Below are 11,565 nucleotides of genomic sequence, written 5' to 3'. Positions count from 1 at the left end.
ATGGGAGCAGCTAGGTGGCACAGTGGATAGAGCACCGGCCCTGGAGTCAGGAGGACCTGATTTCAAATTCGGCCTCAGACACTTAACACTTATTAGCTGTGTGACCCTGGGCAAGTCACTTAACCCCAATTGCTTATTAAAAAAAAGAAAAGAAAGATGGGACTATAAGTATATATCTTGTGGGATACCTATGACCAACATGATGTAACACTATGTTAACTTTCAGTCAAGAATATCTGAGTTTGAATCTCACCCCACCCCAAGTACGAAGTAGGGATGAGACCAAAAGCAAATCATTTCAATTCTATAGGCTTCAGTCTTTGTTAGAAAAATGAGAATAATTGTATCTATAGGTATCACCTCATGGTGTTATGAAGTTGCATGCGGACTGCTTGTCATAACATAAAGCACAGTATAAACACCTGTCATTACTGCCACCTTTCCCTTTTAGCTCTGTCACAATATAGGTTCATTCTATGATTATATTATATTAATTGAAGTGAATAAAAAAGTCATTATCCATGCATTGCAGAGTGCAGTCACTGCAAAGTAGTCCAAGAAGTGCTGATTCTTTCGGGCCTGATACAATCTTCCAGATAAATATATCTGCTTTTCATAAATGTATATCAGTCTCCCTTCTTACTTGAATTTTAATTGCTGAATAAAAAATCTTGATTTTCTTTCCATTGAAAGTATGATCAGAGTCTCCTTCCAACTTCCCCTTTACCTCCAGTATAATGAGATATTCTCATCCTGGGTCAGATAAATTCATATTCTCTCTATATTCCCATAGTCCCTTTCCCTCACAGAGGTAAGTTTCATTAGCTACTCTCAGTGTGATCTTAAGTAAGTCTCTTAACTTCTCTGGCCATCAATTGCTCAGCTATAGTTTTTTATATATTATCATAATATGCCTTGTCATATAAAGTAATACATATATATACATATATAAATATGTGAAAGTAATATAATAAAAGATAAAATAATTTTTAAATGACATTTATATGTCATTTTGTGGTTTTTGTTTTTATTCATTCATTTCAGTTATGTCTGATTATCCATGATCCTATTTGCAGTTTTCCTGACAAGGATACTGGAATGGTTTGCCATTTCCTTCTGCAGCTCATCTTATAAATGAGGAACTAAGAAAAACAGGGTTAAGTGACTTGCCCAGGGTTCTTTAAGATTAGTGGAGTAATAGAGTACTTTATATTCATTATCTCATTTTGACTCTATTTTTACTCTAACAACACTGAAAGGAAAGCAGGGGAAGGAATTTTTGTCCTCATTTCATGGAGGAGGAAACAAACATTTTAAAAAATAATTTTATGTACTGGGTATTGTACTGTGTTAGTGCTAGAGATTTTAAAAAAAGGGCAAAAACAGTCCCTGACCTCATAAAGCTCACATTCTGTTGAGAAGACCTTATGCAAAAATTTGGACACATGATATTATAAAGGAAATTTTCAAAACCATTGTGTGGTGATTTTGGAAAGAACAGATCTTCTCAGAAATAGTAACCTTACAGGTCAAAGAAATGTAGCTAGCAAAGTTGTGTTTCAGTCTGATTCCATCTCAGAGGGTGGCCTCCACTGTCTTAACCTTTTGATCCAAATTAGACATTCAGAAACTCTGATTAGATTAACTACAATATAGGGAAACACCTGTAGCCAGAACCCAGCTGATCTTGGACTTTGGGCATCACCAAGGTTAATCCAAAAGTAAGCTAGTCTCTCTTCCTCTCTCTCATGTGACAACCTATTCCTATTATTTATCTTCTCAAGTAAGGAGAGGCACTGATCACCAGATAGGTTTCTTTTACTGCCTGCTTTAAAGCTGCATGAAACTCTATATAAGAGTGTATTTCCTGATGTTATGCAGAGTATGCAGCCACCTGGCACCTGCAAACAGCTGATGCTAATTAAACTCTACCTTCTGGCCTTGCCTCTGGCTTTATTGACCTCCAGTAAATAAGAGGAATTAGGTGGGAGCAATTACTAGGCCCAAGATATTAATCTCCAGGCAGAGTTTAGTATCTCTAAGTTTAGGAGTTTCCCAGCAAGATATAGTGGCACCATCCACATGGGGGTGGAGTTGAGGAACAGAGAAAGGCCACTCTGAGAAGGTGGTATCTTAGCTCAGTCTTGAAGAAAGCCCAGAAGCAAATTTGAAGAGGGAGTCCATTTTAGGAACAATGGCCCTTAATCAGAAGATGAAGTATCCTGTGGAAGAAGCATGGAGAAGGTCAGTACGGCTGGATCTAAGAGGACAAAGAGGAGCAAAGTACAAGAGGATTGTCGAGGTTGGACAAGGAATGGTTGCAAAGGCTTGGAAAAATCAAACCCAAATTAAGTGACTTGTCCACAGTTAGAGAGTGTTTGAGGCAGAATCTGAAGGCAAGTCTTTATGAACTCCAAATTCATCCCTCTTGTCACTATGTCGTACTATTCCTTTTACAAAATGAAGGAATTACACTGTATTTAGACCTTTGAAGATCCTTACAGATATAATTTCCATGAGCCAGTGTCCTCTTTCTCTGTCTCTCTATGTGTAGCTAGACATAGTAGCTATAGTAGCTACACATTTAGTGCTTTAAGATTTATAAAGTGCTTTGTAAATATTATATAATGAATATGTGTATATCTAAGTAATTGTATATACGTGGACAAATCAGTGTAACTTGGTTCTGTTTTGTTTTTATTTTTTACTTTTATTTTCACTTCAAGATGGAACAGTTGGTGGCTGAATGTCTTAGTCAGAGGAGTACACTGTGAAGGGGGAATGTGCAGACTATGACTGGAGGCCACAATGGAAAAGGGAATTCTTTTTAAAAAATCTAAGAAGGGGAAGAAATCTAAAACAGGGCAGCCTTTCTCAGGATATAGCCAATAGGTCAGTAGCATGAATGTAAAAATAACAGAAATGGATAATTCTTAGAGAAAAAATCTTTTATATGCTACAAATTGAAGGTATTAACATTTAAATTATCTAATTCTTAAGGCTGTATAAAAACCTCCTTGTAAACCACATCCTACTGTATAAATAGTAGTCACACTAATGGACAGAAGCATATGAACTGGCATGCTTTGGAATCTGATTCCTAGTGATGCAAACCCACATTTTTCTTACTGATTTTTTTTTTGCCATCCCCTTTAAATCTTAGACTGCATTAAAAGAGAAAAAGAGTTCAAGACTAGGGAAGTAATGGGTGGCCTAGTAGATAGAGTAGCCGGCCTGGAGTCAGGAAGACTTGAGTTTAAATCCAGCCTCTGACACTATCTGATCCCGGACAAGTCACCTAAGTTCTCTGCCTCAGTTTCCATTATAAAATGGGGATAATAACCATACCTTCCTCACAGGGTTGTTAGGAGGACAAATGAGAGAGTACATGTCAAGCACTTAGTACAATATTTAGCACATATTAGTCATTTAATAAATGGCTTGTCCCCTTTCCTTCCCTTCCCCCCTCCCTCCCTCATTCCCTCCCAACTGTATTCTGGCCAGCTGTGACTGCATGTTCCAGTATTCTGTTTAGTTCTGGGCTTCACATGTTAAGAATTACATTCATTAGGGAAGAATAAATATTATGGCCCTTCAAACAGATACCATACACACACACACACACACACACACACACACACACACACACACACACACACACACACACACCTCGATATTTTTTTTAAGATTAAAAATAGCCAGTTCTCCCATCCTTTCTTCACATGGTTCACAAAACTGTGCTCTCCAGGCACTTCTAAAAATGTGGTGAATAAAAGTATAGTACCACCAAAGCCAAGTAAAATGATCAAGTCCTGTGATGTAAGCTCTTTTTCTCCCTGTTGGAGAAATCATGACTCTCTAGTGAGGAAACTCCAATACAAATCACCAACTGTTCAAAAACTTAGTCATAAAAATTTGCCTGGGGCCCTGAGAGATGCAATGATGTGTCCAGGTTACAGTGAGTCAGAGCAAGGGTTTGGGTATTCTTGCTTCTGCAGCTGGCTCTCCATCCTCTCCTCTTCTTAGATTCTGCCGCTCTCAGTATTTCCCTTCTGTAAAATGAAGATAGTGACTTTTAAAATCGAGTATGTATGCATAATGAGTCTTTAGAGCCATTCCTGGCACTTTTTAGTTGCTTAATAAATGTTTGTTGAGTAGAATTCAATTGGTTAAGTTGATGAGCTCATCCCATATGATCATTAGCTGAACTAACTAGTAGTATTTATCATGAAGAAGAAAAGACTGATGGAGGACTGATGTATCTAAAGGAATTTTCACATACGAGAGGAGTTAGATTTATTAAATCATTAATAGATGTTGGGTCAAATAAGGCTGCCAAGGTTGGCTGAATTAAATTTATGGAGGGTTTTGAAGGCAACTCTAAGACATTGGTGTTTTATTTGTCAATTCCAAATGCAAAGAATATGGTTAATAATCAATATCCCATTGCCTGACTCTATGATGCCATTATTAATATTGATAGTTTTGCTGACTCTGAGCAACAAAACATGCGTCTCTTCATTTCAGTGAATTAGATAGGTGGGTGGAAACTTTCCTAGGCAACTAGCAATAAAAACTGATTTGTTACTTCTAACAAACCTGTCTTTCCCATGCAGCTCACTTTCTCCTTACTTTTCTCCTTTCCCCCTCTCCGCACCTCAGGAAAGAAAAGTAATTCCATAAGATATTACAAGATAAAAAATAAAGGCTATTGGCGATTGCTCATTTTTTCCCATCTACACCGAATGTGGTAGTTTATTTTGGATTTGACTCTGTTTATTAATGTTGACATTCTCCTCTGTTGAGGTCTCTTTCCTTTCTGAATGTGATTTATAGAGTTCCAATAAGCTTGTGCAATACTGTTTATCTCCAGGAAAATGTTCTGCTTTATTTTGTAAGAGATCTAGAACTGACATTTGCTGACATTTTCTCTTACTGTTGAGGGTTTTGTATTTACTTCAGAGAGTGAACCACAATAGTATGGAGTTTAATTTGTTTTGTGCACACTTCACTATGCCTTGTGTAAAATCCTATACACAGATCTCACAGAATTGTTGAATCTTAGAGCTTAGAGAGACCTGAAAGGTCATTTGTCCAGCTCTCTCCCCGATGCAGAAGTATTGTTTACAATATCCTGACAAATAGCTCCACCCCCCCCCCCCATCCAAGAAAAGCACTCCAGGAAGCCGTATGCACACAGAGGCAAGTTGCCTACCAGAATAGGTCCAAGAGCTGAGTGATTACAGTGTTAAGGGGTACATACATACATATATATATATATATATATATATATATATGCCTTTGATTTTCTCTTCAAAAAATAAAAAAGTTTGAACATTGCTTTCAACCTGTGATGATTTGAAAAAAAAAAAAGGCCTTAGCCCATAAATCACGCTCAACCATTGAATATTGAAAAATAAATGGTGATAGGCCCTGGATTTATTATACATTCTATGCATTACTTAGGATATCATAACTTTCTTTACTAAATAACTACCTTACTCCAAGACAACCAAAAATAAGGTTGAGAATGAATGGGTAGGGGTTGTAATAAAAATCATCCAGAGGTCCATTGATTAGGTACTGCTGTCAGTCACCAAATCAATGATGCACATATAGTTATCTGCAGATTTTATTTACTCTAATTTTTCAGGGTTATCAATTTAAGGAGGGTAAAAAAAAACAGAGCCTATAACATCAGATTCAGCAACATTACATAGAATGTGAATGGGAACAATAGAATTTTACAGAAATCAGGAGTGGAAGATTGGGGAGAAGACAAGGTTTCTACATCAGCAAGGTCAGAACAGATGCTGGGACTTGTTTCTCTTATATAGTTGATATAATGAAGGCAGCAACCTCTTAATCATAGTGGTGGCAAGAACTTTGAGCCAGAATTTCTTCCTGTCCTGTTCTTTCTCTTGTCAGTGTCAGCAAGAGTCTTCAGTCAGAATTCTCTTGCCCCAGTGTCTCTATACACCTGAGTCAGGCAGATATAATTCATGGATTATTTGAACCCCTTCTTTATTTGGTATTGATGGTAAAAAGGACCATTGCTTATTTACTGTAATATAAAGAATACAATGATTGTCCAGTCAATATTTAACTCAAAGACTGCCTCTTTCAGCACTGTTGATTCATCTTACCTTTTCTTACTTTTTCATTATTTTACCCTAATACTCTTAGAATGCTTTTGTCCTCAATTCACACTATTTCTTTAAGTATAGAGTGTTGGAAATGAGTCCCTCATTTCACTTATCTCTTCTACAAAAGGAAACTGAGGCACATTTTTGGGGAAAGGAGTGACTTACTCTTAGTTATGTAATAGGTGAGAGCCAGAGAGAGAATGTGCACCAAACTCTTCTGTCTCCCAATTTAGGTGTCTAGTCCCAATTTCATTTCATTGAGTTCTTGAGCTAAAATTTCCTCTCCCGACCTGTGGTTGCTGTTCCTCTACCTAACTCCAGGCAGAAGGTGTCTACCGTGCCAATCCCATGAAGATTCAAAACACTTGTGGAAAAGTATCATATGGCCTATATCTCTTCTCCAGGCTCGATACCCAGTATACCTTCAACTAAAGGTTATGTCATATGGCACTACCAGCTTGGACATCCTCTCTTGGATGAATCACATTTTGTGAAAGGTTTTGTCTACAGTGCCGTACTATACAGTTGTTACCCAATTGTCACTAATTTGCTTTATAACAAGGACATTTGTTTTCATTTCTGTGTAAGTATATACCTGGCTCTCCAAAAGTCCTCAGGGACAGAAATTGTCTTTTCCCATCATTTTTATGTCCTTCAAATGTGCTTAGAGAAGGAGGAGGAAGAAAACTGTTTTCTTTTTAATAGTGGGCACATCTTGTAAGATACTTTCCTAAGAACCTTCCTGAGGTTATAGGAAAACAAGAATATTGTCCCTATTTCACAAAAAAAAAAAAACTTAAAAGAACATGGCTCAGAATTTTCTTCATTAAGGGCTCATTAAGTGAGCCTTATGATTCACTCAATGTCTGTTTTGTCTGAGACTGCATTTCTATGACTTTGCTTAAGCTGTCATGCTTTGGATGTGCTCCCTCCTTTTCTCTATCTCTTAAAATAACAAGATTCCTACAAGGCACAGGTCAACCTTAACCTCCTACATGAAATCTTTTCCAATCCTCCTACTCTCAACCTTTTATAATAATAGCGATTTAATTTATCTCCCACATTCATTTGCATTTATTATATACATATAAATGTTGTTTTTCATCATTTGGTTTCGAAGAGGACCAACGAAATCACAATACTGAGATGGTGATATAGTACATTGAACAGTGGCTGATCAGTCCAATAGGAGTTCAGAAGGCTCTACCAAAAGTCAGGCATGTGGCCTCAGACACTTGACACTTTCTAGCTGTGTGACCTTGGGAAGTCACTTATCCCTCATTGTCCAACCAAAAAAAAAAAAACACAAACAAAAGTCAGGCATGACTTTTTATGACTTTTTTATGACTTTTTTTTTTTTTGGTAAAAGTCCATTAGAACATTTGGAAAGGAGATGTGTCTGGATTTGCATAGCTAATGTTTCTTTTGTACTGCTGTGATTCTGTTTTGCTCATGTAGTACAGCACTTTCTTTGATATAGTCATGCCAAGTTGGGAGGTCCTGTGCCAACCTCTCCCATGTCTCACAATTGACACAAAAGTCCTTCAGAGAGACCTTGAGAATGTTCTTGTACTGCTTCTGACCACTTTGAGAGCACTTACCTTGTGCAAGTTCTCCATAAACAATGTTTTAGATAAGCATGAATTTGGCATTCAAGCTATACTCAGGGAGCTCATCAGGGTTATATTCTCTGCAGTAGAGCTTGAATGCTTGACAGTTCAGCTCAAGAGAGAATCTCAGTGTCTGGTACCTCATCTTGCCAGATAATCTTCAGAATCTTTCTAAGATAATTCAAATGGAAGTGATTCAATTTCTTGACATGGCACTGTAGGACATTGAGGACATTGATAGTCCAGATTTCATAGGCCTACGAAATGAAGTCAGCACAATGGCTTAGTAGTCCTTCAGTTTTATAGATCACCTAATACCTCTTCTTCCCCACACTTTCTTTCAGGACCTCCTAATTTCTGAGCTAGCTCCCGCAATACATGTATCAGCCTCTTCATCCATGTGTACATCCCAAGGTAAGTGAACTTGTCCATAGCATTCAAAATTTCTCCATTTGCTGTAACAGATAGTTCTAAATATATATGATGTGATGCTGGCGGGTGGAGAACCTCTGTTTTCTTACTGTTGATTGTCAGGCCCAAATTAGCACAGTCAGCAGAGAATCTGCCATCTGTTGATAGCAGGGTCAGTGTTTTGGTTTTTTGCTTTTGTTTTTTACATAGGGCTTAGCACAGTGCCTGACACAAAGTAAGCACTTAATAAATATTTTGATTTAGAGGATGATGAGGAATGAATGTATCACTTTTCCCCATTAATCTCTTTTCCTGGACCATGGTACCACTGAGGGAGGAAAAGGAAGAAAAACTTAAGGATCAGAAAGATGTGAGTCTCTTCAATAAATTGGAATCAACACTAGGAGAAACACCAACTTTCCTTCCTTATGTTCCATGAGACATACTTCTGGTAGATTTCTAAGAAGTAAGGAGGACTTCTCAACTTATTAGTCCTGCCAGTTAGGTCAGTGAATATGCCTTGTGACAGGGAGGGTAGAGATAGCTGGGTCCTAATAACAGAGGTTAGGATGGAGGACTGTCATCCAAAGAAACTTGGTAGAATAATTAAAAAAAATAGTTACAGAGCTAAAATGTGCATTATCAAGTCTAAGCTTCACTGGTAGGGATGGGAATTCTAGACACTAATTGGAGAGCATTTAACTTGCATTTATGCTGGACCTCACAAGTATTAATATAGCTCCTGACAAAGCAGAAGTAGGATTACTCCCCACAGAGTCAGAATCATGAGAATCCATAGGCATAACTGTCTTACAAAACTTAAGTTTAAAATGTATGGTAATTTCATTATTCAAATACTTTCCCGACCTACAAATTTGAAAACTTCCAACTGTTTGAACTAAAAGCAATCATGTATGACTCCCTTGCTTTAAAAGAAGAGCACAGCCCATTAGGGGAGGAGTGTATATACAGAAGTGCACACCAAATATTCATACAAGGTAAAATAACAGAAATTGGTCAAGGAACTAGAGCCAGCATGAGTGATGGAAAGAGGAATCTATGGGAAAGAGATGTGGAATACTTAGGGTTGTGTAAAGTTTCATTCTCAGGACTCTGTGACCCACAGTCTGTATGTATAGGCATGATTCTCTTCATATCATAATCTCTGCTAATTTGAAAGTGAAACCCAAGTATGTTGCATGTTCCCTTCCCTACCATCCCCTAGCTTTTTGCTTCTTTGTTTGTTTGGAAAGATTTGATATGTCACTGATTCGTAAGGGGTTACTTTAAAAGCCAAACAATGGTAGGATTTTTATGTATCATTTACTTTTGGCATCTTTAGTTCCAATTCCATCAGTTTAGAGAACTCCCCAGTGAGGAAATTTCCTATTCCAAAACCTACAATTAATTATGCTGAAAATTAGAATCTTAGAGACAGTGAGAGGTTAAGTGACATACAAGGTTGCTCATCTGGTATTGGCCAGAGGCAGTATGTGGATGCAGATCTTTTTGAATGGGAGGGTGGCTCACTTTTCACTGCACTACTATGATTACCATTTGTATATGCTAGTGCACATATTTGCATATATGCAAATATGTCACAGTTATATTTTAAATGACTAACAAATCAGAGGAAATGAATTTAGATAGGTAGATGGATAGATATTTTCATTCCTCCTGTCTCTGACCATCTTCATCCCACTAAAAAGTTGAACTCATCCCTTGCTTATTCTCCTCTGTCCTTTCCCCACTTCTAGAATCCTTAATTTTTTGTGCTCTCCTATTGCAGTGTAAGTTCTTTGAATTCAAGGACTTCCTCGTCTGTTTAGATTTGTATCTCCTATACTTATCACAGTCCTGAGATAGTACAATTTTGTCTGTCTGTCCTATCTATCTATCTATCTATCTATCTATCTATCTATCTATCTATCTATCTCTCCATCCCTATGAATTTATCAGTGTAGGGAACTTCCCATGTGTAAACTCCTACTATTGCAGATTGGCAAGTTGTCTGTAACTTACCATCTTTGAAAATTGTCAGGAAGTGCTGAGAAGTTTAATGACTTATTTATGGCCATGTAACCATTATTATATGATACAGGTACAATTTGAAACCATGTCTTTCTGACTTAAAGGTAATCTCATATACATTATGAATAGATGCATTATAGTACTATAGCAATGGGGTAAAAATGAAAAAAGGAGAACATTTACCAAAATTTCTTCAGATAAAACTAACCAGTTTTTGATAGTCTCATTTTTTTGACATTAAGGTTTCCAATGATATTTAATCTGCAATTTCATAAAACATAGATTCCCTGATGTATTTCATGGGCAAACAGTAAGATATAGGCATTTAGGAAGGTACAGCCAGCCATTCAGAACATGATTCCCCTTAGTATATGATTGCTATATACTGGCTAAAGCTTGTCACATTATGATTTTTCATGCTAAAACATTAATCCCTCATATTAGTGTTGCTAGGAGTTTATTCTCTATGTAACTGGAGAATGAAGAACAAGGAACCAGTAACCGCTACTCTAACCACTTCAATTATAATACAGAAACAGACTTAAGTGGTGAAGGCTACAGGGGATAGGTTAGGACTTAGATAGGAATATGAGAACTTTACTTTTCTACCTGACCTTCTGAAGCATTTAACATAATGTTTTGTTTCTGGAGGAACATGATCCCACATACAAGGAATGAGAAGACAAAGATCTTGGATCAGCAACCTGCTGTATGGCAATGAACTGCCTTCTCTTTCCTTCTCCCTTCACGAATACAATGGTACTAAGTGGACAAAGTGGTTGTCCTTGTTATAAACCACAATCCCATTTCTTTAGAATGTGGTAAGGCATCCTGAAAGCTATGGCACATATGTGGGGACTATGCCCTGGGACTGAATAAAACAATTTAGTTTATTTTTCTTTCCAACCAGGAAATACTCTTTCCATGGCTCTATGCTTTGGGGGCTTAGGTCTGCCATGACATGAAAGAGGATTGATGTTTTCTATCAAACCTGATCAATGTATAGCTACAGTGTAGTCACAGGTGGATGGTTTTTGTAAATGCTCAGTCCAAACCAGAATGAGAAAGTATTATGAGGCATTTTGGTTTTTTGTTTTTTGTTTTTATTTGATTCTCTGTTGTACACAAATTTGTCATGTATACCATGCCAAAATAATATTTAGGACTTTAAAATGATAATCAATTGGGGGCAGCTAAATGGTACAGTGGATAAAGCCCTGGATTCAGGAGGACCTGAGTTCAAATCAGGCCTCAGACACTTGACATTGACTAGTTGTGTGACCCTGGGCAAGTCACTTAACCCTCATTGACCAACTCAAAAAAAATGATAATCATTTGATCAGCTAGAATTTATTAGGTACCTGGTA

Source organism: Dromiciops gliroides, chromosome 6 (genome assembly GCF_019393635.1).
Source record: "Dromiciops gliroides isolate mDroGli1 chromosome 6, mDroGli1.pri, whole genome shotgun sequence".
NCBI lineage: Eukaryota > Metazoa > Chordata > Mammalia > Microbiotheria > Microbiotheriidae > Dromiciops > Dromiciops gliroides.
This window is presented reverse-complemented; position numbering follows the sequence as displayed.